Raw genomic sequence first — 27,482 nt, 5'->3', positions numbered from 1 at the left:
TCCTAGCAGCGGAGAGGAAAGTAAAAGTCACAGTAACACAAAATAGTCACTAATAAATTGGCCATGTAAGCAGATCACCTCCATTTCAGCGCCACCATCCCGGGACACGAGCTGGAGCTCCTGCCCCTCAGTCCCCAGTTAGTTGTATCAAACACCCAGCAGCACAGTGAGCGTCAACCACAAAGCCTGGTCGCAGATTCTGGGAAAGATGCAGACTTCGCAAGTTGATCAAAAATATGCTGGGACCCTGTTCGGATCCCAGGCAAAGACAAACGAAGGAGAACCTAGAGGACCCAAGGATGCTTCTCTGAGCAAGAGAAAAGCAACAAACCGTCAAAGGTTCTGTCCTTCCAAACAAAGACTGAATGTCAGGAGACTGGGGTGCAGCTCCCAAGCCCAAGCCCAAGGGCGATGGCCTATCGTGCTATCGGACAGTTTCATCCCCCACAGTTGGCTAAAAATGAATTCCTCATTCATTCCTCCTGCTGAGAAATAGCACATCTTTGCAATCGTGTGTATACACACACACACACACACACACACACACACGTATATATACACTCACACACATATACACATATATACATATATGTGTATATAAATGTCAGCGATGAAGTAGAATGAATTCACTCTCATGTAGTGTAGCTTGCATTTTTCAAGATGAATTTGCAAACAACTTGACATAACATCTGTGTTTGGAAGTGCATTCATTTTAATGGGCTGTTCCTTGCAGTCTGACTCCTGCCCCGGGAAGGAGGCTCACCTCTCACTGTTACCCACTGCGTATACGCTAGGGAAAGGAGGCTGCGCATGGCTCTGAACTCCACCGAGGTCACGGCCAGCCAGCCAGGCCGCAGGACTCTAAAATCATTAGGACAGTACGAGTGTGACCCATGGAGCCAAGAAGACGCGACAGAGACTTGAACTGCTCGGCTTCTGCAGCCGCCGAGAGCGACGTGATGGCCTGAGGTGTAGGACAGCACCCGGGGACTCACGGAATTCATCATGTTTACTCTTTGGAGTCAAGAGGCCTCTCCTCCCTTAGAGACAGTGAATGCAGCGGGCACCGAGAGAGAGCGTTCTCGAAGGGGCGCTCAGTGGACCACTGGGGACAGAGAAAACTGGAAAGAGGAGGAAAACTCTGGAACCGCACACTGTGTCCTCCAAGCCCGGTGCCTCACTGTGCGCGTGTCGATGGGCTGGGGGTGAGTGGGTCACACTCCCCGGCGGTGCAGAGCCTGGGGGAGCCCCGGGTACGCCCTGTGCTTGCAGCCATACCTGTGAGTCCCGACCGTGCAGGTGTGCACGCCAGGCACAGCTGTGCCAGGTTCCCCCAGGACATAAAGCACGTGCTAGGCGGGACACGGGCTGTGCATCACCTCTTTCCATTCCAACTGCACACACACGTCGCTGCGTTCGTTCCTCCTCTTCACCTGTGCGAGGGAACACAATCTGCCTCACATTTTTAGTCAGAGCAGCATAATATCCTGGGGGGAGGAGAGAGAAGAAATAGTTTCCTACGGCCATAATCAGAGCTCCCGCCGGCACACAGTGAATGAATTTTGCTAGATATGTAAACAACAGAAATAAGACGTTTTCCTGCTGAGAAAGAGACGCTTGGCCTGGGAAGATTCCCAGGTGTGTTCCTTTTGTGAAAATGCACTAAGATGTATATTTATGTATATGTGAGCCAGCGCACATGCTCTCCCATATGTATGTTTTTGATAAAAAATAAAACATATGAAGGAGTAAGATTATTATTATTATTATTTTTTATTCTTTTTTTTGGGTACGTGCCCCTAGCGGGAACTGAACCCGGGACTCTCTGGTCCGCAGGCTGAGGCTCCAACTGCTGAGCCAAACTGGCCAAGGTTGAAGGAGTAAGATTATTTACAGTCTCTGTTTCTAATGTCATCTGTTACTCGTTTTTCTCTATAGCAAGAAGCAAGGATTTTCTTTTTGTTTTTTTATCCTCGCCCGAGGACATTTTTTCCACTTCTTATTCAGATAGAGTGGGAGGGAGAGAGAGAGAGAGAAACATCGACGTGAAAGGGACACATCGAGTGGCTGCCACCTGCGTGACCAACCAGGGCCGGGGACAAACCACAACCGAGGTACATGCCCTTAGCGGCAACCGAACCCGGGTCTCTCCGGACCGCAGGCCGATGCTCTAACCGCTGAGCCAAACTGGCCAGGGCAAGAAGCAAGAATTTTCTTGAAATCTGTTTTATAAACAAATGTTTAAGACACTTGTAAAATACATTTTTATTACTGCTTTTTTGTTCCTAGGTCTAAATCAAAGTCATTCTGGTCTTTTGCTGTTGTTCAGCCCTGTGTTTTATCACTTTGCCATTTATGCCTCAGTAGAGTTCTAGTAATAACCCCATTTGAACTAAAGACAAACGCGTTATCAAACTACACAGAGACCAGTTTGGGGGCGGGGCTGATGTGTGACCTCATTCCATCGAACATTTGAGGAAACAGCAGTCCCCCAGGAATGATGGGACATTGGCGTCCTGTGTACACGAGGCTTGCGACCTTGGGCAGGTGATGGGCATGTACGGGCTGTGCTCTCCCAGCAGCGCAAGCCACCTGTCCTGCCCCACGCACCCCACTGCCCCCCAGGGTAGCCCACGGTCGTCACCCAGATCTGACGAACAGCGTGGTCCGCAGCACGTGCGCAATCCCTCTGAACTCCAAGTGGCTTCTCTATAAAAGCGGGAATGAAAATATTTACATTATAAAACTGTTGCAAGGATTTCAATTACATAGCTAGATGTCTCTGCCATAATATTTAGCACATTGAGATGTTCAAAAGATGAAACACTCCTTTCTATTCTTTACCTTTTTAGGCAAAAATACCTCATCTGTGCTATAGCTTTGCCGGTCTGTGTCGCCGTGAGCTCCTGCAGGCACGGAGGACCTGGAACCAGGGAAAACGACCCAAGACAGCTCTGCGCTCGTGGAACTTACATTCTGGAAGAGAGGCCGACAATAAACACAAAGTATGCAAATTACAGAGTGTGTTAGAGAGCACTAGATGTTTCATTAAAAAAGTCAGGGAAGCTCCTTGACATCCGCCTTGGTGATGATTTTGGGATCTGACACCCAACACAAAGGCAGCAGAGGAGAAGTAATCAAGCAGAAACCACATCAGACTAAAGAGCTTCTCACAGTGAAGAGAACTAGCCACACAGTGGAAAAGGCAACCTAGTGAAAGAGAGAAAATACTTGCAAATCATACATCTGAGAAGGGCCAACAGCCAAAATATACAGAGAACTCATACAACTCAATAGGAAAGAAACAGACACTCCAATGCATAGACTTTTTTTTTCTCAAGGAAACATACAGGTGGCCAACAGATTTATGACAAGGTTCTCAACATCCCTAATCGTCAGGGAAATGCAAACCCATACCACAATGAAATAGCACCTCGCACCTGTCAGAATGGCTATTCTTTAAAAAGACAAGAATTGACAAGTGTTGGCGAGAATGTGGAGACAAGGGAACCCTTATGCACTGTTGGTGGCTTTGCAAGTTGGTGTGGCCACTGTGACAGACAGCATGGAGTTTCCTTGACCACTTAAAAATAGAACTGCCATGTGATTCAGCCATTCCACTTCTGGGAAGCTATCTGGAGGAAACAAAACCACTACTTCAGAAAGATACACGTATCCCCTTGTTCACTGCAGTGCCATTCACAATTGTCAACACATGGAAAAACCCCAGTGGCCATTGGCGGATGAATCGATAGACAACACATGGTATAGCTGTACAGTAGAACACTACTCAGCCATTAAATAGTGTAAAATCTTGCCATTTGCAACAGCATGGATGGACCTTGAGGGCAACATTCTGTGTGAGATCAGTCCACGGAGAAGGGAAAGGATGTGGGGGGAGCAGGTTTGCGAGGGAAAGTCAAGATTCCTGTCTTGGAACATGTTGCCTTGGAGATTTCTTCTCTGGACCCTTCAGACATGCTGACTCAGCACAGAAATGAAACACAGGGTTTCTGCTGTCGCCCTGATGAGGTTCATCGTCACCTAACCCCAGAAGAGATGCCGACCCCCCAATCCTTTACATTGTGAATGCCTATCGAGATGAGGGAAGAAGCTGAATTGAGCGGATGCTGTTTATAATATCTAGTGTTTAGTTTGTATCCTGCCATCCATTTTCCAGGAAATTGACTGAACTTGTCTTCTTGGTGGACTACGGGTCTACTTAAAGTCTTCCTTCAGCCTCTCCCACCAAAATCCCACAAAACAACAACAGAAAACAAACAAACAGGAAAACTCCCTGCTGCCCTTACACGGAGGCAGGGCACCTAACTGAGTCCTAGCCAGTGAAACAGGAGAGAAAGGGGGTGTCTCTTTCCCAGGCCCGGTCCAAGAAACCTTTGACTAGGTGGAGACTAGCTTGGCCACACTGGAAAAGACACGTCGAGAATATTGGAGCCCAGTTGGAAGAGCCCAGGGTCTCTGAACCTCTGCTCAAAGGAGACAGACCCCGTGTCCAATAAGAGCTCCCGTTTTGGACCTGACGTGGGTGGGCTGAACGTGTCTACGGTATTTGAACTGTCATAAAGGTGTACGTTTATCTGTTAGAGCAGCCAGACCGTTTTCTTCATTGTTCAAAACGTCAGGGGCAGACTAATCCAATCCAAGTCAGATCCCCGTAGTTTCCACCTTAGCTGTCGGAGGTCAATGGAGTGACGTTGCGTAATTGAATGTGACGACGAGAATGACAGTCACATGTTGTCACTGACTGGTCCAGCGGCTACAAGCTACAGGGGCTATTCGAACTTAACGTGACTGCGGTGACATACAGTGAAAAACTCAGTGACCGGGCGGCACCAGTGGGGACCGCAGCACAGACCGGGCATCTCTGTCCTCGCAGTTCTACCAGACGGTGCCGTCCACGGAGAAAGAGAACCTGTCACACCGGTCATTACGCTCCTAGATCACTGACACACCTCGCTTCTGCGACCGATTTCTTCTTTTCCACGGCTTCTCAAAGCCCTCAGACTTGACGAGAGCCGTGCTCCTCTTGTAACGGGCTGGCTGGGTCCGAGTCTGCGGCCCTCTGAGAGCCAAGGCAAGGGGCAGCGGGGGCTCGACCGCGCAGCCAGTTCGCGCGACGAAGCCAGCTGCCTGGAAGGCACCGGGGATGAGCCACGCAGCCGTGCAGCTTCTGGTGAGGAGAATGTCCTTCCCGGAGGGCCCCTAGAACTGTGGCTAGTGTGTGACTCACCAGTGGGGTGATTAGCCTGCAAATAGTGTAAATAGAAAAAAAATTAGAAACAGCAAATATAATAGGACGTAGGTCAATTGCAAAGCATTTGTTCACAATGCCACCCAGCCGCTGCGGAGGATGGCTTTGTCCTGGCTACGGCCACACCCACCGGACGCGGTCCGTCCTTCCAGGCATCTCCCGTGTCCGGGTCCCAGCACCGCCGCGAGCCCTTCTCCGGATACCAACCGCTACGCAGAACTTTCCATCTGGAATCCCTCTCTCCAGCCTAATCAGAAAATGACCAATTACATCCGAGTGGGTTTCCAAGGCAACGCACAGTGTCAGCTGTTTAAGTGTCCAGAGCAGGTCCGATTTCCATTCCGAATACTTCTGACCCCGTTTCGGGGGGTCCCTGTCATGAGATCTCTCCCGGTTACTGTCTTCTCATCTTCAAGCCGCAGTTGAACCTGTCTTCGTTTCCCCCAAACACAATGAAGCAAGTATTACTGTGTTAGGACTCACAACGACAAGCGAAAATAAAAAGGTGTCTGCACACGAACGCAGACGTAATTCACTGCAGTGTTTAATCTCTGTCTTTTTAAAACAAACTCCAGCTTTGAGAGGAAGACTGCAGGAAATAGAAAAAGGAAGCAACCTCTCAGATGCTTCCAAACAGAGTCGGGACATTGTAAACCGAAGGTTTGACCGTTTAACCGAAAACTTCCACTTTTCCTCCCCGAGCGGTCCCGAGTGTTATGACTTGCTATGAGTTGTTCATACATTGCACTGGAAGAGCATCAATTTCATCTTGAGTAGAATTAGTGGAGAATATTTACAGTGTATTTAAGGGAATCTCAAATCATTTGGGCGACTTACTTTGAACCAAGCGAAAAGCGAACATTAAGAATTATAATTTCTAATGGTCCTTCTTAGGCTGCCGTGTCCAGTCGCTGCTGGTCATCCACCTGGCTAAAACGGGGGTAAGGGTCAATGGGCCAACTGGGAAGGACTTTGAGCTCCTGCAATGACCTAATTTCGGACACATTTCTCTTTAATAGAAGGAGAGCGGCAGTCTTTTCCAGAGGTAAGATGTACTGTGGTGCTGAGCGTGGGGATGTGACGATTGTGCTGGAAAATGAAGTAATGACAGGCTGGACGGAGAACTAGCACATGCTCCGATGTCTTTCCTGACCAGGGGGATGGATGGAGGAGGAAAAGACTGGACAAAGTGCGCCGGAAGGCCATCTGGGGCCGAGCTAGGAACCTCCTTGGAGAGACACTGTGAAGGAAAGAGGAATCAGGATACAAATGTATCCCTGTAACAAAACGTCGGTGATTGGAGTTGACTTTCAGCTGTGTGTGCCGCTGTGCGGGTCTGGCTCCGATTTTGTTTTGGGGGGAACGAGAGATGTGTTCTCTGCACGTCCGGTTTGCACTTAAAAAAAGATAAAAGTCTTTGTGATGTACTTTGGTGGATTACGACACTTTGCTGCTCCTTAATTGGGCCCATATGGTCAGTGTCGTTCATGGTCAAAGGAACAGACTGACATGACCACATAGATACCTTCCAAGTCCTTCCTTCGCTAGATGACACCCGTCAATGAAATCAGACAACCTCCAGACCCTTGATCTGCGCGTGGACACGCTGGCTAGCCAAACGTGGTCTCTCCTTTGAGAACAGCGACAACACTATGTAATTAAGACACTGTGAGAACCTAGCATGGGGCATCTCATCTCACGGGGCACCGGTCAGGAGAGCCTCCTGGACAGATTTAAGCAGACAGCTGCATGACAGCCGAGTCAGCCAGGTACGGGGGGTGTGGAGAAAGCATCACACCTGTGAAGAAGAGCGTGGGCCAGGGCCCCGGGGCAAGAACGAATGCCCTGTGCCTGGAGCACAGAGGGCCCCAGGGCCTGCAGTAGGTGGGGGAGGACAGAGGCAGGGACCAGATGGCCGAGGGCTCTGTCTGCCGGGGTGAGGGTTTTAACTGTATCCTAAGAGAAAGGGGAAATCATAAAGTGTCTCGTGTAGGGAGTACCACTATTAGAGTTGCCTTATGACGAGCCCACTTGGGCTGTTTGATACGGTGCCTAGATTTCCAGGTGGCCAGAATGGATGTGGGGAGCCTATTATCTCAACCAGACCAAGAGACATTGGTGACCTTAGACGAGACTGAGTTCTCAAACTGCTGCCCACGGGCCCCTCGGGCCCAGAGATACTCTCGTAGGACTCGCAAGGTAAACGTCATTTTCATGGTGACACTAAAATATTGTTCGCCCTTTAAATTGTTTAGATATTTGCACTGATTCTGTAAAAGCAACAGTAGGTAAACATCTGGAAATGTAGCGCGAATTAAGGCTACAGTCATTAAATTTTTCACCTCGACACGTTCTCTGACAAACTGCATTTTATTGAAGGATTCCCTTGAGGAAGCAGGAAACTGATCAGTTCCATGAACTCGCACCCCTGAATACACACCTGCTGGGACGGAGTGACAGAATGGTGACACCTGCGGCTGAAGCAGCTCAAAGTCGTTGCGGGAGCAGAGGTCACATGCTAATGAGCAGAGAGAGAGCAGATGCTCTGAAATCCATAGAAGGAAAGAGATACAGTGAGCGGGCGCATATGGAAATGTATCTGTGGGCACTGTGAGTCACTCTGCAAACCGCTGAGCCCCCAGCTGTGCCTGTGACGTACTCCTAAACAGGCCGCAGGGTGACGCAGGAAGGTCATTGTCCACTGGGCACCACCAGCCGTGTGCAGTGCGGTCACAGGGATCAGGAGAACGGCATGGGCACCTCTTCCCAACTCCAGGTTCAGTCCTGTCAGGTTGGCAGCTGGAAATCAAACACAGCAGCCGTGTTTACACCACGTTCATTGGCATGTGCTACCAACCAGGCCTCTTTTTGCTACTCTCTGAGAGACAGCTGTTAAACGCCGACCAGCATGCCTCTGGTGCTGGCCAGGTCTCTGTATTCTGTCCCCTCTCATGTTCCCAAGACAAACCATTGGCTCTCTCCATGAATCCTCATTTATTTCATAATATTTGCTTTAAAACAGGATTTGAAAGAATAGTTGGCATTGTTAAAAGGTAACTATCTGGTTTATGTGTGTCAATAAATATCTGTTGAATATTGAATATTGATTGAATACAATGTGGGTCAAAAGACGATCATAACTGCTTTTGAGATAATTTGTTGTCTGCCTTCCCAAAGCACGTATTTGAATATAGCACTTACATCATATTCGAGCTATTTGTTTGCATGTAACTGCCAAAAACCAAGCCGTTGAGACAAGCAGTAACGTCCCCGAGTTCCCTCGTTTCCAACTTACCTTCATAACATGTAGAGAAGAAACAAAAACCTTAATTTCTATTCTCAGTGACATATTTCTTTAAATAGTGGTAGTGGTGATGTCCATTTAGGGAGAAGATGGGGACCTGGGCGTTCTGAGAGGGCCTCTCTTCAATCATGCTTTAGGGTGCTCTGTATAGCTCCCCTCTCTAGTCAGTAACTGAAATAAACAGAAAAACGGCCTTTCTGATCATCCTCAGTCATTCGAGCATTAGTGGGTCCTTGGTGGCCTTGTTTGTAACCTCCAACTTTGCTTGTCCTATTCTTTGGCTTCCGGCCAGGGAGTCTTTGCATTATTCATGAGGAATAAGGGCTGTGAAATGCAAATCTCTCTTTTCTTCTTTGTTACCCGGTCTCCCCAAACTGTTGTTGCAGGAGGAGGAGGTCAAAATGATTAGCAAATAAAATGTGTTCATATTAGGTTTCGAGTATCCATTTAATAAAGGTGGATCTGCCTAACTTGTTACATTACTAGGGGCTAGTTTAAAGCCTCCTGAATCTGATGGTTTGCCCACAAGGACAAAGAATCAAATGTTTTAATTGGATAATAATCCCTCTTCCTGCAAGAGAGCCCTCCTGCCTCCCGCCTGAGGCTGTCACAGCAGGTGCTTTGTCATGATGGGTGCTCTGCAGCCTGCTCCTTGCAAGATAAACAACATGCTGGGCTCCGGTTATAGCAGAGCCTTCCAAGAGAAATAAAGTGACTAGTTTAATCCTTAACGTACTGGAATTTGCTGGACTGTTAGCCAAACGAATATTTAGGAGATAGCCTATGTGTTTCTGTGTACATACGCTCAGGTCTTGACACTGTGGTCTGAGGACAGAGCCGATAAATGGGACCACTGCCCCAGCACAGAAGGTGTGCAGGGTTGTGGGGAAATCACTTCTATCCACGAGGACATGTGTGGGTGTATATGGGTGGCGGCAGGTGAGGGTAAGCGAAGAGGGGGACAGCGGCCTGTTCACACCACGGTCCTTGTTGAACTTGGAGCTGAGCGGCCTGAGTTCCTAAGAGACTTTCCCTGATTATCTCCCAGTTGCCATAGTGAAGACCTTAGGTCTGGGTACGGTGTAGGCAGTCTCATTCTGAAGATACATATATTTTTTTATCGACAGTGACGCCCTCTCTCTAGTTTGAAGATGAAACTACACTTTGCTCTGCAGCTGCGTTGGTCTTTCTGCCTCTCTGCGGGGCGGGTGTGAGTACAGGTCCGTGTGTGTTTTCAGCAGTCTCTGGGGATCTTGGGAAACACCCAGCCACACGCTCACAAACACAGGGTGAACATTGAGTTTCTGTTACATTCAACAGGCAGCACCTCGGGGTGCAAAAACACGTTCTGGGCACAGGAGAGAAATCCAGCTCCCTAAACCTCTCACAGACCCAGCCCACATGGTCAGGCTTTAACTGAATCCACATCACCCTGTCCCCCGACGTCTTGTGTCTACAGCGGCCATGTGGCAGGCTGCCCTGGGGTTGGGGAGAAAGCCCCTCTGTCCGCCCTGGTTGGCAGTACATAGAAAAATAGGAGCCGAAAGAAGCAAACTGAGTAGGTGCAATTACCCGGAGACTTATAAATGCGGCGTGGTTCCCAGAAGAACTGTGTCCTGCCCTGGTATGAGCAGCCTGTGGCGTGATGTCTGATTTCTCTTTCTCAGCCAATAACAATGAAGGTTAACGTCGTCCTGTGGGGCAGGGGTCAGGAGAAGAGGAAGGAAGAAGGATTTTTGACATTGGTATGAGTTGTGGGACCTTCGACTTTATTTATTTTTAAAATGTGTTTTTGTTGATTTCAGAGAGAGGAAGGGAGAGGGAGAGAGATAGAAACAGCACGGAGAGAGAACCATCTAGGGCTGCCTCCCGCACGCCCCCTACTGGAGATGGAGCCTGCAGCCCAGGCATGTGACCCCACCAGTGGTTGAACCAGCACCTCCTGGTGCGAGGGACGATGCGCAACCACTGAGCCACACCGGCCGGGCCTGACTTTCCTTTTTAATCGACATGCATCGCTCCGAATAAGATGCGATTTCAGATGTTTAATGCGAGGCACGTTGCAGACCAACTGTGGTAGAGTATGGCTTTCGACTCTTTTAGGCCCTTAGAGATCGTTATCCTTTGTTCTTGAAAGTTCCCTTGAAGCCTAAGCATATTCCGCTCTTCTGCACCCTCTGTGGTTTCCTTTCTTACCGCTGGCTCCAGAGGGTGGTTTTGTCGATCAAACAAGTCCACGCTGAGTCCGCAGAGACGCGTCTGGGAGACGTTACGCGGCCGTTCCCCTGCACCAACGTGTCCTCTGAAGACAGGGGTCGCCCTCAGCCTCGCGAGACACAAACATGTCTCCGACTGCTTTTTCAGAAGAGGCATGTATGACAAATGCAAACTACCATGAGGCAGAGAAATCCTTTATGGAAGCCCAAAGGAGGGCAATTAAGTACAGTTCTTGGTCAAAAGAGTCGCGATCCGTATCATTAAAATCAGAATTCAAACGGCTTTGCTGGAACTATGCAATCACACACAGGGACAAGTGAGAACAAAAATACTGTGTCGAACTGCAGTAAGTTCCTTTTGCTTTTTAACAGACTATTAAAGGAGTCACCCCAATGGCGAAACATCAGAAGTTGTTCATGCTCGGCCAGCACATGGTTTGTCATACCTGTTGGTCCATGCGCTGGTTCGGTCTAAGGCGTTCACATTATGCTTTTTTTTTTTTTTATCCTCACCTGAGGATATTTTTCTATTTTTTGTTCAGGTAGAGTGGGAGGGGGAGAGAGGAAGAGAGAGAGAAACATCGATGTGAAAGGGACACATCGAGTGGCTGCCACCCACACGACCAACCAGGGCCGGGGACAAACTGCAACCGAGGTACGTGCCCTTAGCGGGAACCGAACCCGGGTCTCTTTGGACCGCAGGTCAACGCTCTAACCGCTGAGCCAAACCGGCCAGGGCCACATTATGCTTTTATTTGTCTTATCCACCAAGAGCAAAGATGTATGTTTTATACCTTTCTAAATAACGTGTAAGTAATGTTATCTGGAATTTAGGTTTTAGTAATGATTCTAATTCCTTATGTGGAATTCCTTACAAATGTCAGGGACAGAATCTGATTTCTAAAAAGTTTGTTTGAATAATACTTCAAATCAATGAGAAGGGAGCGATTGCATGAGTACCTCCTGAAGCATTCTGGTTGAGAAAACAAGTCTCTACATAGAAGTGCCTCTGGGCAATGGAACCAGGAATGTAGTTAAGACCAATAGTCTAGAACTTGGTCTTTTTCCTCTGTCTTTGTCAACATGCTAAGTCAGGTCCACCCCTGGTGCCCCAGTGCCGGCTGACCCATGCTGGCATTCAGCACCCATTCCCACCACTCACCCCGGAACCCCAGGGCTTCCCATGAGCTCCCATCCGATTCTAGCTGGACCTCTTTTCTGTCCCTTGGACCAGCCTGCAGTGGTCAGCCCTGCTCTAGGCTGTGCTGTTATGATTCACACTTGGCTTCTCCAGCTATGACTCTTTTTTTTTTTTTTGTGGTATGTGCCCCTAGCGGCAACCGAACACGGGACTCTCTGGTCCGCAAGCTGACGCTCAACCGCTGAGCCAAACTGGCCAGGGCTCCAGCTATGACTCTTTGTGCTTCTTAACCACAATGCTTTGCGCCCTGTTCTTTTCTTTCTGGATTTTGGCTCCTTCTTGCTGAATTCCTCACCTAGCTTTACCACGTCAGGCTCTAGTCCCAAAGCAGCTCCCTGGTGCCCGGGCAGTGCCCATGCAAGTCACAGTGCAGTTACACGTCCAGGAGGGGGTAAACAAGATGGAGCGGGGCTGTGGTCGATGCATTTTCACGTTTAAATGAAAAACCACTTTTCTGACCAATTCGTTCAAAACATATATTTCTTCTCATAAAAGGCTCTGTTTCCTTATTATCAGTAAATGCTAATAAGAGTTATTTGAGATATGAATTTAGTTTTCTGTGTGTGTGTGTGTTTTTTTCATTTTTGACCGATCCAAAGAATTTGTTGACATTGTAACTATTTGTGCTGGAAAGACCCAATTCAATGCTGAAGATCTGGATGAAGACTTTTATACTTTTAGAATCCCCTTCCCCACACACATATAAACACAATTCCTTGTTGGATAATAATATATCTTGGTGAGAACACACGTCTGACCAACTCGGGCAGTTGCATGACAATTATCTTAAAGAACAACATGTAATTTACTTGGAAAAAGAGCCTACATTTTTCTACATTTTGGAAGACAGGAAAGTTAGGTAAATGTGGGTTTACATGAGATTCTGATTATTCCCTGCGGAGAAATTGGAGCACTCTTCAACACATGGGTCAGGCGAGCTTACAAGACGTTCAGAAAATTATCTAACTTTCTGATTTGCTTGAGCTATAGGATCATGTCACTGTCTACCAATGTAATTCATAACCCATGTGGGAATGTATCTAGTAAGTTGAGTATTTTTTTTTTTCTAAATAGGATACTCTTTATCAAAAATAGCTCTCACCAGGAAAAAAATGTTCATAACTATGTATTTTGAAACATAAGTGGACAAACATGCTAAAATCAAAGTCACATCAGAGAAACTGACCCCAAATAATTTTCTGGAGGAAAGTTCACATGTCCTCAGAACTCATGGAGTTTCAGCTCTGGACGAAGACTTTGTAAATAAATCTCGTTCAGCCAGTGGCCCGGGGGTTAGAGGCCAGTTAGTACAAATAAGCAGAACCGTTTTGTATATGACGTCCTCTGTTACAGAACAATTTCCCCCAGGGTTTCCAACTATCGAAATTCATAACAGGAAACCAAATATGTCCCTGGGATTCCAATGGGTCTTATCAATTCTATGACATTCTTAAACACGGAACATTGAGACTGCGAGCAGTGGACTATTTGAAAAATCCGTGGGATGATGCTTCTGGGGATATGCCTGCCACTTTAATTTCCAAAGTTGGGATATCATTGAGCTTTCTTAAAGGGAAAGGTGACTGCCAACTCGTGCCAAGCAGAATATAAGGCTTTTCATTTATAACTCTCGTTTCTTAGAGCAACCCACAAGGTAGACATTCTACCCATAATGGACTGATGAAGACTCTGAGATTCAAGCTATGAAAACCAACTTTGTGGGCCGTCCTCAAACTTCATCCATTCATTTATTTATTTATCTTAAGCAAATAAACCCGAGCTTCGCTCACGGAGGAAGACGCGTTTGTCAACGACGGACTGGAAAGGGAACGGCGCGATTCCCACGCCGGCCACGGGGACCTGAAGGGTCATTAATCCAAGGGGTCCCTTTCGAGAAGGGGAGGGTAGAGGAGGTGTTTGAACCTGGATAGGGGGCCGGGGAAGAGCAGAACACAGACTCATGCATCTGGGAGAAGGTACCGCACGTGCCTACGTAGACGTACGTTTCGCATCTTCGTTGTGAATCACAGGCGTCAAGACACCCCGTTTCCTTTGCGCTCTGTGTTCTTCATCCCGCTCCCCCTCCCAGGAGCCAGCCATTCACCAGCTGCCGCACACAGGCAGACCCCCGAGACAGGACATAGGTCTGGGAACTTCTCTCTCCCGTGACGTGAACCTCAGATTCCAGTGGACAAGCCCGGGAAGCCCCCGCAGCTCAATTCAGTTCACTTTGATGAGCACGTATTCTCTCTCCCAGACCACCGCTAACACTCCTCTCTGGTTTCTTCCTTCTTCCAGCTCAACTTGAAAACATGGCCCCTCACGTCCCCCTGCGGAAACTCTTCCCCCAGCCCCTGCCACTTGGAGGCCAAGAAGAGCCGAGTGTGCTTCTGCGGCATCGTCTGTGGACTGGAGCGTGCGCCTGCCCCACTCGGGACCGAGTCCTCTCTGACCCCCTCACCCGAGCAATCCTCCAGCAGGGGAAGGGGGCAGAGTCGGGGCTGGAAAGTGTTGCCGTGACAACTGTGTTATGAAAACGCTCCGTGAGTAGTTCTGAGGCTTATGCCTGGCTGAGAGTCACAGAGCAAAAACGCAGGTTTTTGGAGGCACTTCCCTTGGTTTTGCATCCTCGTCCCGACGCTGCCCGGCTTTCCACAGGCCCGTGGAGCCAGCGAGCGTCCGGCCCGGGTTCTGCCTCACCGGAGGCCTCTCTGCAGGAGAACCGCAGGCGGCCGGGCTTCGGGCTCTCACGCTTCAGACTTGGACGTGGATGAAAAGAAACATGAAGAATGTAAACATCCTTCCTCCTTCTTTAGAAGAAAGTGGCTCGTGACCTTATTTTGTTTGATCAGTCCCATGTTAAACAATTGTGTAAATATTTCTCTTGAAACATTCTCTCTTCCACAACTGTCTCCACAGCTCACACTACTGCTGTTTTGGTGTAGAAGTGATCGGTGGGAGTTGGACATTCACGTATCTTCCTGCGAGTCCCCTCCCTGGCTCCCTGGGCCACAACCACCCTCCAGGAATAAGCTGGGAAACAAGCCCTCACCACCAACTTCCCTTCATCCCTGGGTGTGCTGGGGGAGGGGGTCTTTCTTCTGTGGAATCTGTGGTATTGAAAATAAACTAGGTTAGTGACCTGATTCCTGGTTGAGGAGGCCTTCATTCCCCAACGTCACCTGCAATTTTCGACCCAATGGGATTCTTCTGGAAACAAAGCTAAGATACAATAATTGTGTAGCACTTTCCTTTCCAGCGCAAACATTTCAAATGTCTGTTCTGTTAACTGGGAACAGGGAGGTCTCAGTTACCTGAGGAATTAAATGGGCTTTTCATTCGCTCCCCGGGAGCTGAAGGAAACGGATCGCGCTCCCGTTGGAAGGGGCCGTGATTCTGCAGCCGTTCTGTCTGCTTGTCGCGGAAGGAGCCCGAGCTGCTGGACAGAGGGACGATGCCCTGGCTTCGGGGTAAAGCAGTGTCTAGTCTCGGGAACGTACTAACCTGGGGTCAGCGGAGCGCCGCGGGCTGCCCCGGGCAGCTGTGGGAAAGTCAGCAGGACTAGGGCGCAGGAGGGAGAGATGCCTCTGGTCGCACGGGGCCCAGCATCCGGGAGCTCCGGGTATCATGAGAACAGGAAGTGCTGTCCTTTCAACGGGAAACTGTAGAATGTCTCACCGCCCCCCCCTTTTGATGAATGCTGGCTCTTCTCTTTTTTATTAGCTTTGTGAACGTTTTTAAAAGCTGGTTGTCCAGATCAGAAGTGCTCCATCATCTGGCTATTTAACACGGACAGATGACATCTCTTCAACATCGTTAAAGAAAAGGCATCTAAGTTGGAACTGAACGCTGACTGGCCCCCACCCTCCGTGAGAACCTGGGAATCCCAGCAGATGAGGGGGCGCAGAAACGGAAGTTGATGGGGAGGAGTAGTGTCGGCACTTCAAGGACCGAGCTCTGGGTCACAGAGGTCACGAAAGGGAAGGAGACCGAGAGAGTTTCTGGAGGACAGAAAGGCTCGGACCGAAAGGCTGTGTAGTGTGTGCCCCATGGATGACGCTGAGGGGTCAGGTCGTTGAAACTCCTTCTGTCATTTCATGTAAGAAAACGACAGGATGGTCTGTGGGCTTTTTTTTTTTCATTCTTGAATTGGCTTGGGCTTAGTTTTTGAGGGTTTCTACCTTCCACCTGCTCCTACACATCCACGCCCACGCGTGTCGGGACGGAGGAAGCGCGCGTGCACTCGGCCATGTCAGAGGGGGGGAGCAGCAGGGAGGACGCCTCGAGGAACCCTTCGGACGCAGCCGCAGGAGCCCGCCGCTTCTGGGGACGGAAGGTGATTTGAGTGTGACCCACGTGGGAAGGAAGGACACAGCTGACCTCGGGATGCCGGCGTGAGCTTGCCCGCCTCACCACTCAAGCTTCCGTTTCATCAGAAGCACATTCAGTAGTGACTGTGCCAGACACTGCAGTGGGGGATGGAGAGGAGGAGGGAGCAGACGTGGCCCCTGCTTCCCAAGGGGAACTGACCTGGCCAGGCACAGCCTGAGGGCACACACGAGCCAGGTGCAGGGCGTGGGCCAGAGAGAGGTCGTGGGGAAATGCCCACGGGGAGCTAAGGAAAGGCAGCAGCCCTGTGAGTCTGGTCATAAAATGTCACGGTTGGGATGTCCTTTCCTCCATCCCTGTGGACGGAGCCAGGTCACACGACCTAGGCTGGAGGGAGAGCCTGTGGATACATCCCACCTGAACCTGGAATCCGACACCACTCAGTTCCCCAGTAACATCTAGTGTCTTCAAACAGCTCTAACGCCATTGCTTCTTAACCTTCGGACGAGTGTGCATCCCTCAGAAAATGTGAATAACAGTGACCCTTCCTCGCGGGGGAGGAGGGAGGCACATGAACAATTTCAGGGCCGACTCTCTCAAATCCTTAGGCAATCCCCTCACCTCTGAGTCTCAGTTCCTCACTCTGTAAAACAGGAATAACGATACCTACCCCACAAAGCAGTTGAGAGGATTAAATGAGATAATTATATAAAATATCTAGCGCAGATCCTCAATACAGGGCAGCCGTTATACTTATTCTTTCTTCCTTTTCTCGGACATTGTGTTCTTCCCTCCACTGTGACTGATGAGACAGGGACAAGGCTGGGGCTCCAAACAGGGACTGCTCAGGAGCAGGACATGAAGAGCGTGGCTGGGTTCATGCCCAGGCACAAAACATGATGGACTAAGGAAATCAGGGAGCTGCACCGGAAGTTGTGTGTGGGAGTGTCCAGGAGGATGCTGTAAGGAGCTATGGACATGCTCTAGTTGTGATGAGTTCGTGGAGTGAGTATAATAGTACTAACAGCACTCATTCCATAACGGTGACCAATGTATAGTCCCGGAAAACTCACCACGTGTCCGGTCCTGTGCTCAGGTCAGCTTACTGAGACCAGCCCTGATCCGCACGGGCCACAGTATCTCGTCTGACATTCTCAACGGAAAGTCTCTGAAAGCCAACGTTGTGCAGTAATCGATTCAGCAGCAAAACCTGGCCTGTGCTGACATGAGGTTATTCGCAGTCTTTGTTTCTCTCACTGAGAGTGAATATTCATTCATTTCGCTATAGAAATCTTAGTAGTTGGTCGTGGGTGTTTCTTAGACCCCACTGTGGGAATGCTCCATTCTAAAAAGTCTCCAAATTCCAAAATTCACCTGGCCCCCGGGACTGCAGATAAGGAGGGGCCATTGGAAGGAGCTGATGTTTATTGAGAACTTGCTATGTGCCGGGTTTATTTATTTCATAAAAAACAAAAAATGCCTCCCAATAGTCGTCAAAGGCATTTACAGATATTGTCTTTCCTGCTCTGTAGTTGAGGCATCTGAGGTCCAGGAGAGGTCAAGGCACTCAAGGGCACCCCCTAGTGACGGTGAACTTGAACCCAGGCAGGCTGGAGCTGGGAAGGGTTTGCATGATTGCTACACGTACGGCCTCACTGACATTATTGCAATTGTCATCCTCATTCTATAGATGAGCACTTTGAAATGAAAGACTGAGCAATTGTATCCAAGACAAAGTGTCTGTGTGGTCTTGGGCATGTTATTTAACCTCTCTGTGCCTCAGCCTTCCCCTCTGTAACGTGGGGCGATGATAATGCACACGACATAGACTTGTTATGCGGGTTCAGCACGTTGAAAGCACCAGAGCAGCGCCTGACATACCCGATACAATCAACGTGTCTCAGCTCTTAGTAGCAGTACGGCGAGGCCATGCGGACCCTCAGGAGGAGGAGGACATGGCGAAAGTCAACGGTTAGTCAAAGATTTCCTATAGAAGAGGTGAAAGGTGATAATGTTTTTCCAGTGGTAAATCAGTGTTTCCCTCATTTTCTGTCCCCTTGTCCCAGGTGCTGGGTGGCTGCCCTGTCTGTCGAATCAAGGACACGTCTCGCTTCAGAGCACTGGCGGGCACAGGACAAAGAGGACTTTTATTCCCTGTTGAGCCCTCAAGCTGACATTTCTAATCCAATGGCAAGAATCCCGTCACGCAGCCATGCTTTGCTGGAGAAGGCGTGCTCCACAGATTCCAAGGCCGCTCTCTGGATCAGAGGCCCCGGCCGGCGGCTCCACCCCCGCAGTGCTGTCTTCAGAAGGAGCCGGAGCACGGGGCGCAGAGAGGGTTCTTCACGCCGGGGGTGTCCTCGTCACCGGAAAGGGGTTGCCTTCACTAGGAGGAGTGGGGTTTGAAAACTGGAGGAGGCGGCGTGGGGGAGTAGAGGTCCAAGCGTCACCTCCGTGGGTGCCGACGCCCTGGGAGCGAGGACAGTGATTCGGCCAGCTCCTGGGGGAAGCCTTGTATCCGGCCTGTGCTGGCCGCGTGGTCTCCGGGCGGAAGAGCAAGGTCTGAGGACGCGTTTGGGGGTCGCCTTGAAGGACCCTGCATCCGGTGGCATGGCGAGGAAAGTCCACCTGCGTTCTCTATCTCCCACAAGGGTCACAGTTGCAGGCAATCCGTAGAACAGAAAAGAGCCACTGTGGGGACCTTGGACAAGCAACAGGACAATATCCACAGGCATCCACAGCAGGTGACACCAAGGAACAAGACCAGACGGGGAAGGCCTTGGTGGCGCTGGTACAGGCCACTCAGTGAGGAGCGAGGGAAGGAAAGTTCTAAGGCAGAATGTGGTCCAACAGCTCTGTCTACACACCATGCGGGCGGGACCCCGCAGCCAGGTGCTGAGGAAGAGGAAGGGAAAGAGAAGTATCCGTGAGAGGGAGAAACAGGGAGACTAACCTCTAATTGACTCTGTGGTTTTGTTCGTTTGTTCGTTTGTTTTTGCAGAAATATATATATATATATATTTTTTTATCCTCACCCGAGGACATTTTTCCATTTTTTGTTCAGGTAGAGTGGGAGGGAGAGAGAGGAACAGAGAGAGAGAGAGAAACATCGATGTGAAAGGAACACATCGAGTGGCTGCCACCCGCACAACCGACCAGGGCAGGGGACAAACTGCAACCAAGGTACATGCCCTTAGCGGGAACCGAACCCGGGTCTCTCTGGACCGCAGGCCGATGCTCTAACCGCTGAGCCAAACCGGCCAGGGCTGCAGAAATATTTTAAATCAAAAGAAGCTGAGTTAATCTGATTTGGCCAATTCTATTCTATTTTATTTTTTTCCTGCTAGTAGAAGGCATTAGACCCGAGGATATGTGAGGTTAAATGATAAAGCTACCCACTTTAAATTTTTTTACAGCTGAATGTACATTTCAGATCTATTCTACTTTGAAGGTACTAAATCCCGGGATTTTCTAAAACCAAACTCCATTTTAAGTTTTGTCAGAATTTGGCCACGAGCTATAACAGGGATGTGTAGTTACGCTCCCTCTATAAGCAACCAGAAAAGTGGACAAAGTTTAGGAAATAACTCTTTTAAAATACTTCATGGTAGGCAGCACGGGGCAGTGATCCTGGAGGAAAGAGAAACCGACGAGGGAGACCTACCTTTGCCAGGCTTCCTCCCTGGGAGAAATTCCCACTGCAGCACAGGAAGGGGAATGTAAACCACGCCACACATACCCAATCTAAACACTGAGTATGTCAGTGAGCGGAGGAGACAGAAACCATCCTTCTGGGAAGCAAGACTCCTCCCTACCCCTCTGGGCCCTAACAGCAGCCCAGCTGTGCGGGGGTTATCACCACTTCCTGACCCCAGCCCTGGGGGTGGACACATGGCCTGTCTGCTGCCTTCTATTCTCCTAGGACTTGGATGGTGGGGATGTCAAGTTCCCGCGCCTCCCCTCCTGTTATCCCAGAGGACGATTCCCGTTTCTCCTCTGCCCTCGGTCCGGCTGCTCATGGGTGGGTGGACTGAGGACTCAGAGGGGACGGTACACGGGTACTGTGCACACACACAGCAGATCCTCAGTTAACATCATCCATATGTTCTTGGAAACCGCGGCTCTAAGCCACAAGATGCATAAGGAAACACACATGACAGAAGCAAATCCATAGAAACAAGAGTCAGGGTCCAAAGGTATATTTATGGTCAGACACACAAAAATCAAATTTCTACATAAAGGCCCCAAACACTTCTAAACTGAAAGATGGAAATAAATGTGAGCTACGCAGACGTTTTAGGAAGAGGCCTAAAAGCAAGTTAGACCTGTATTTTCCGACTGATGGCCCCAGGTCAAGGGCCCCGGGCTGGACCCTGTCCCCTCCTGAGCCAGCAGCTCAGGCGACGCCGGGACCCACCCTGGACCAGCCGCCCACGCGGGCCACTCGCCGCCAGCCACCCACACTCAGACGGGGGCAGGGCAGACAGCCGCTCTCCTCCCCGCATGTCCGTGGGATGTGGAAGGAAACCGAACCCCAAGAAAACGCACGTGGGCGTGGGGAGAACATGAGACTGTGGTCCAGGCCAGGGAGTCACTGTTCTCTCATCCAACGTCTAAGGAAAGACGCTGCTGGAGGCCCTACTGGGCCTGGACATTGTGAGCACGTGCTGGAGGGGCCCCGGGGTGGGGCGGGGGACGGCAGGGGGAGGGGCCAGCGGCAGAGGGAGGGAGGGGCCCAGCGCCTCCAATGGGACTTCAGGTGCGCGCAGGTGCAGGTACCAGCAGGCCTTGCGCCGAAGCCCTGAGTGGGCACCCGAAGCTCAGAGCAGACCCAGAGCGACATGCCTTTGGGTCCAACGGGAAACAGAGCTCACCCGGAGGGCCAGGTGGGTGCCCGCCTGCCAGTGTCCCCTGCCCACTCGGCCTCGGCCTCCGGGCTGCTGACCGAGGGCCCACCGGCCTCCTGCCGCCTCACCTGCCCAGGTGGGCCCTGCAGCCCCGCCTGCCTGCCCGGGCAGTGGGGGGGGGGGGGGGGGGATGGGAGCTGCAGTCACGTGGGGCGGGGACTTGCAGACAAGGTGCCCACAGGCCAGGGTGGCCGTCTCGGCAGAGTGGGTCTCCTTCCTGGAGACCAGGAGGATGAGAGCCAAACGGGGCCCGGAGTCGGTGCAGCAGAGCCGCAGCCAGAACAGCTTCGTGAGGTGGAAGGGGACCTCGGCCAGGACAGGTGTGGGGCGCTGGCGAGGGAAGGGACACACAGCCCCAAGTCCGAGGGGCCCGCCAGCCTGGTCACCTCTTGGTCCTTATGCACCGTATTGCCCTGGAGGACAAAGAGGCCCAAAGAGTGAAATCAGGGGTAACTGTACGGGAAGTAAGATAAGGGGCCGTTTTGACACTGAATTTGAGTTAGGACTCTTGTCGACTACCTCGAGCTTGCCCTGTAACAGTAAACTATTTATAAATAAACTATTGCGTCTAGAAGTCTTATCAACACATAAGCCGGGCTTTGTTCTTCCTGTTGCTTTAACCACAGCTTCATGTTTGTCCCCCAATCTACTGGGCTCAACGTGCAGGAACTCGATTAGAATGGGAATAATTTCAGAAATAAACACGAAATAAGGGAGCGTGTCTGTGTGTGACCACAATGTAGATATGTATTGCGATCTTTTTTGTATCATGGTTGACACTTGCAGTCAGTCATACACACAGTACAGAGAGAACTCCACATGAACGGCTCACGTGGTGACATGCTCTCTGTCACACCACAAAATACCTTCTTCATTAAAACCAACAAACTTATGTGAGTCAGTGAATTCCTTGTTCATGAATCTCTTTGGACAGACGCTCCTGAGGCAGGTGAACAAGGAGGCTCAAGGCCATCAGGGTCTGTCCGGTGCTTTGTCAACAGCCAGACTGCACATCTATTGCTCTGGGACAGCAGCTGCTACTCGTGGTGGGGATGTTTCAACTTTTCCTCCATCTAAGAAGAAAGACCGGATTTAAAGGTGTGTGGAACATTGGTTGATTGTAGACAACAAAGCTTAGAATGAGATCTTGGAAAATTTCACACCCTGCATTTGATTTCGAGTAATGCAGACAGAATGCGAGAGTTCTTGTTTATCTGAAGGGCATCTTCTTACGGGACCATTTATTTGACTTTGCTGTGGTCAGGGTCGGTGCGAGGATTCAGGGAGCTGTGGACTTCACAGGATTGGAAGGGCCTTCAAGAGTGAGCAAGGTAAGGTAAGGGTGTCTCCACACCTTCTTTTCCAGAAGGCGGAGGAGCAAAAGTAACCGATTAAAGCACACATAGGAAGCCTGCTTTTTGTTCCCTGTTTACCAAGATGGTCTTTCAGATTCAAGGTTGCAACACTTTAAATGAAAATATACATAAGCCAACATCTCACCTGTCTGAAACAGGTAAGTACTGTTAAATGGCTTTTAGAGCAAAGGACAAAGGTCAGGAGTTTGGTGGTGTCTTTAGCTACTTTCCCAATAGCTAGTCTTTCCCATTCAGAATAATCCAGAGCAATGTACTAAATCAAGGCAAGTAACTGATTGTTTGAGCCAGGTGATAACTGGAGAGTTATAAGAGTTTGACTCATATATGGTTATTGTGTGTATAAAGGATATGTTTTATGAACCTAAATGATGTGTGATAAAATCTCATAAACATCTTTAGAAGTACTCAAATCACTCAAGATTAGATTGTGAACCTTTAATTGAAATTTCCCCACATGTGCTCTTAGACTTCCTGGTAGATTTCTTGGAACCCTGAAAGTTTCTGTGCAACAGTTTTCCCAAGACTCTGACGCAACAGTTACATCACTTAAGAATTCAATCAGTAATTGTATCTTTATACTGGATACACTCCCATTACAAACAGTTTATAAACACACACACAAACACACATACTCTCATACATAAAAGACTCCATCCCTCATAAACTATTTTCTCTTACTCATAAGACAAGACTGAGTGCTATTAATAATCAAATAGTTCACCAAAAAGCTCTTAGGGAGAAACTTTGGATTCACCGGGAAATAATTATGTCTTAAACCTTCAGAAAATTCTCAAGCTACAATTCACCCTTAAGTTGAAAGAATGGAGAAATTTAATGCCACCAATTTTTATCTTATTTTTTTTCTCTATTCTATTTAGGAAAAAAACCAATGGAGTGTCTTTCTCTGGTATCATTTTGTATATGATAGTAAGCTTATTTTAACAGCATCACTTATGTTCCCGTTCTTGTACTACACTTCTGAGTTGTTCCTTTACCGTGTGTGTATCTTATGATTTCTCAGTTTCCTCATGGAATGTGCTATTTTATTTCTAGGTATTTAATCATATATTTTTAAAATATTTTTTCTTTATTGATTTTAGAGGGAGAGGAAGAGAGAGGGAGAGAGAGACTGAAACATTGATGGGAGAGAACATCAATTGGCCATCTCCTGCATGCCCCCCACTAGGGATCAGGCCCACATGTGCCCTGACTGGGAATCGAACCAGCGACCTCTTGGTGTGTGTGTTGACGCTCACCCAGTAAATCATACTGGCCAGGCTATTTGATTATATTTAAATGCCGTATTCTTTTCTGCTCAAATAGTAACTCAGTTTTCTAATAGTTCTGCAGAGGAAGTAAGCAAATTCTCATAGTTTGAAATGTTGAAATGTGTCTTCAAAACATTCATGGGAAAGGAAAGAAGCGCTCTGTCACCTTTTCAGCAGCAACATATTTAAAGGAAGTGGTTCTCCGGCAAAACTTGTTGTGAAGCACTCCGAGAGACAATCTCATCCTAAATCACTCACTCTAAAACCGTATTCCTACTAAACAAGAGCAAAATACATCAAGAAAGTAAGACAAACAACTGTTTCTGAAGCACATCAGATCCTGATACATATTAACAACTATCACCCCATGTCTAACTTAGATTTTTAAATTACAAAGAGGAAATTTGCTTGAGATCCTTCCTACGTTCTATTTGGAAAACTTAGAATGATTTTGGAAGAGGTTATATTTAGATAGGTTTTGCTTCGTAGCTTGAGCAGTAGTTGAGGAAGATAAATAGAAAAGAAGAATCTGCATGGCTCCCCTCTGCCATGCGGGTCTCAGAAATAGCACTCTGTCCTCATGAGCTTCCTGGACTTCTGCAGGGGGACTGCACTGAGGGTGGACAGCAAGGGTCGGAAAGAAGAGAACGCGCTTCTCTTTAGTCTGCTTTGACCCATCAGCCACTGAAAGACCAAGTCCGGCCTTTTCTACCTGCAGCGTCTTGAAATGAATCTGTCAGTCAGGCCCCCTGACAGTTACAAACCGATAGCCTTTGGGTCATCTTGGAGTGGTTTTCTTCCTTGACTTAATTTTGTTTTATTTATTTATTTATCGCTTAACTTATTTTATTTTAAATATATTTTTCTTTATTGACTTTAGAAAGAGGAAGGGAGAGGGAGAGAGATAGAAACATCGATGAGCGAGAACATCGATTGGCTGCCTCCTGCACGCCCCACATAGGGGATTTGGCCCACAACCTGGGCATGTGTCCTGACTGGGAATCGAACTGGCGACCTCCTGGTGCAGGGTCAACGCTCAACCACGGAGCCACACCAGCCGGGCCCAATTCCTCCTTTGTAATACTGCTCCTTGTTCAGGTGATTTAACCTCTTCCACAGGGTCACACACTTTCCTAACCCTGTTATGGCAATCCCGTTCTTCTTGGCCGTTCATATTTTAGCAGCTAGGAAGTGGAATCTTCTGAGGGACTTAGGGAAAAACTGTCACCCTTCAAAAGAGACACAGAAAAAGACAGTTATTTTACTGGATATGACCTTGTCCAGTTGTGGTGTCAGATTGTCATCCTGAGGACAAGCCTACATCGTGAAGAATGTGACATGAAAAACTAGCAAGGTCCTTAGTCCCCGATGGTGATGACGCCATGAATTAAGCATCCCTGCAGCTGTTCCCCTCGAACTTTCTTACATGAAATGACAAAGGTCATGAGGCCGCAGCTGGCCAGCCAGCGTTTTCTGTTTCTTGTGGTGAAGCTGCCCCGATGAATGCCCTGGGGGACATGCTTCATTAGCGAAGGGTTAGTCCGATGAGGTAGAAAGATCTTTACCTTAGCTTGCCCCGCAGAATACGTGATCTAGAAAGGGGAGAAGAAATTGGATGATGGTAGAAACAGAATAGAATCATTAAGGTGAAATTAAAAATTATATAAAGATGTAGTGGTAGCCTAGGCCAGGTGTCAGAACCTATTCTAAAACATTCATTCAGATAAAACATGTAAAAATGCCAAGCCAGTGTGGCTCAGTGGTTGAGCGTCGACCCCTGCACCAAGAAGTCGCCGGTTCAATTCCCAGTCAGGGCACATGCCCAGCTTGTGGGCCTGATCCCCGGGGCGGGGGGGGGGGGGGGCATGCAGGAGGCAGCCGATCAATGTTCTATATCATCAATGTTTCTTTCTCTCTCCCTCTCCCTTCCTTTCTTTCTAACATCAATAAAGAAAAAAATCTTTTTAATGTAAAGGATATATATGTGTATATATATTATAAATGTATATGCATGTATATATGAATGTTTCCTCTAAGCATGTTCAGATAGTTAATATAGTTTATGCTTCTGACTTGAGTACTTTCATGTTTCTTAAATTGTAAACCTAAATTATTAATGTTGTGTTAATTCAACAGTTCTTATTTACTCATCGTTAGTGACAGGTCTCAATTGAGCTCAGCTTCAACAAAGTTTGAATGTAAATGTATTTCTATGAACTAAACTCCTTTTATATAACTGATTTGTTTTGAATCTCAGTATAGCATAGGCTTATATATCACTTAAAGAGACGCATATTTAGAAATGTTCAGTGTGTTTGGTTTACATTTAGGGTCAAAAGAGTTTATTATGATCACTTTTTCATTCCTTTAGAGTCAGGTGTGTGTGTGTGTGTGTGTGTGTGCGCGCGCGCGTGTGCGTGCGCGTGTGTGTGCGTGTGTGTGTGCGTGTGTGCGTGTGAAACCTTCCTAGTTCAGCCTCTCTGTGCCATTCGATTCAGCCATGAGAAAGGTTGTAGTACCTTGTCCCATCATCTGACAGAAACTTTAGATGACAAACGAGAAATTGTACAGGAGGAACAGGAATGTATAAATGTAGTCTGGGATAAGTTAGATAAATTGCAGGTAACTTCTCTGAAGTCCCACATCCTAGACTATAAATAGGTGTTTAGTCCTGGAGAGGGTTGGGGGGCGGGGGGCAGAGTGGTGGCTAAGCAGTAGTGTGCCCACCACTCGGACCCAGGTGGCCATGTCCAGCCTGCCACCTAATTTGTACGGTCTGTGAGCTAAGGTTATAACATTTTTAAGTGCTTGAAAAAAATGACAAGATACATTGTGACACGAGAGAATTTAATGAAAATAAAATTTCAGTTTCCATGAATAGTTTTATTGGTATAGAACAATGCTCATTTATTTGCATATTATTTATGGTGGCCTTCAAATGAGGAAGGCGGAGTTGAACACTTGCCATAAAGATTAAAATATGTCCTATCCAGCCCTTCACGGAAACAATTTGCTGACCTCTGGCCCAGATGGGTGTTTCTCAACCGTTGATGCACATGTGAAGCTTCTGGGGACCTGGTGAAAGTGTGTGACCAGGATCCGGTGGGTCTGGGGGACCTGGGTGTCCATTTCTAACGAGCTGAGGACAACACTCTTGGTACCAAGGGCCCAGGGCAGGATCAGCGAGCGCATTCTTTCAAGGGCCAGATAATGAACATTTCAGGGTCTACAGGCTATCGGTCATCTTCACAAGCGCTCGAGTTTCAGGGGGAAGCGAACATGGGCTGGTGGGAAGGAACAGGACTGTGCGCCGGTCAGCGCTCATCTGCAGCAGCAGGCACTGGGCTGGCCCCGCCCACGGGTTTGGTTCGCCGTCGCCCTCCTAGAGTAACAGGATGAGGTGTCCTTGAAGAAATAGGCCTGGTGCTACCCTCCGCTTGCTGACGAGTCCCACTGCCCAGGAAGGATGATGAAGAGATAACGATGAACTGGACAGTGGTAGGTTAAGCACCCTGAGCCTTCTCTTGCTAATCCTCACAAATCCTCAGAAGCAGATCCTGTTGTCATCCTTGCTTACAAGTGAGCAAACTTTGGAGAAAACCAGGGGTG

The 27,482-nt window shown here is 48.7% G+C and overlaps 2 long non-coding RNA genes across 10 annotated transcripts in view; one reads left to right on the top strand and one right to left on the bottom strand.

Annotated features, from left to right (window-relative positions):
- Positions 1-707: 707 nt before the first annotated feature.
- On the bottom strand, positions 708-3,548 carry LOC118616301. Of its 4 annotated transcripts, none has more exons than XR_004956542.1 (5): positions 3,441-3,548; positions 2,845-2,976; positions 2,645-2,709; positions 1,279-1,487; positions 708-1,121 (listed from the first exon to the last, which is right to left on the bottom strand). It is a non-coding gene; the product is annotated as an uncharacterized LOC118616301 (long non-coding RNA). The 4 variants fall into 4 exon arrangements; XR_004956541.1 differs by having other exon boundaries at positions 1,279-1,433; XR_004956540.1 differs by having other exon boundaries at positions 2,863-2,976.
- An 18,433-nt stretch (positions 3,549-21,981) lies between these two features.
- Positions 21,982-27,482, top strand: part of LOC118615773 — a 38,087-nt gene continuing 32,586 nt past the window's right edge. For 5 of the 6 annotated variants that reach the window (XR_004956488.1, XR_004956486.1, XR_004956485.1 and 2 more), the window contains exons 1-2: positions 21,982-22,327; positions 22,596-22,742. This is a non-coding gene — a long non-coding RNA (uncharacterized LOC118615773). Of the gene's footprint in view, positions 22,328-22,493; positions 22,561-22,595; positions 22,743-27,482 lie in introns of all 6 variants that reach the window. The other variant, XR_004956484.1, reaches the window with a different exon arrangement.

Source organism: Molossus molossus, unplaced genomic scaffold, assembly GCF_014108415.1.
Source record: "Molossus molossus isolate mMolMol1 unplaced genomic scaffold, mMolMol1.p scaffold_m16_p_4, whole genome shotgun sequence".
In the NCBI taxonomy this organism is placed as follows: Eukaryota; Metazoa; Chordata; class Mammalia; order Chiroptera; family Molossidae; genus Molossus; species Molossus molossus.
This window is presented reverse-complemented; position numbering and strand designations above follow the sequence as displayed.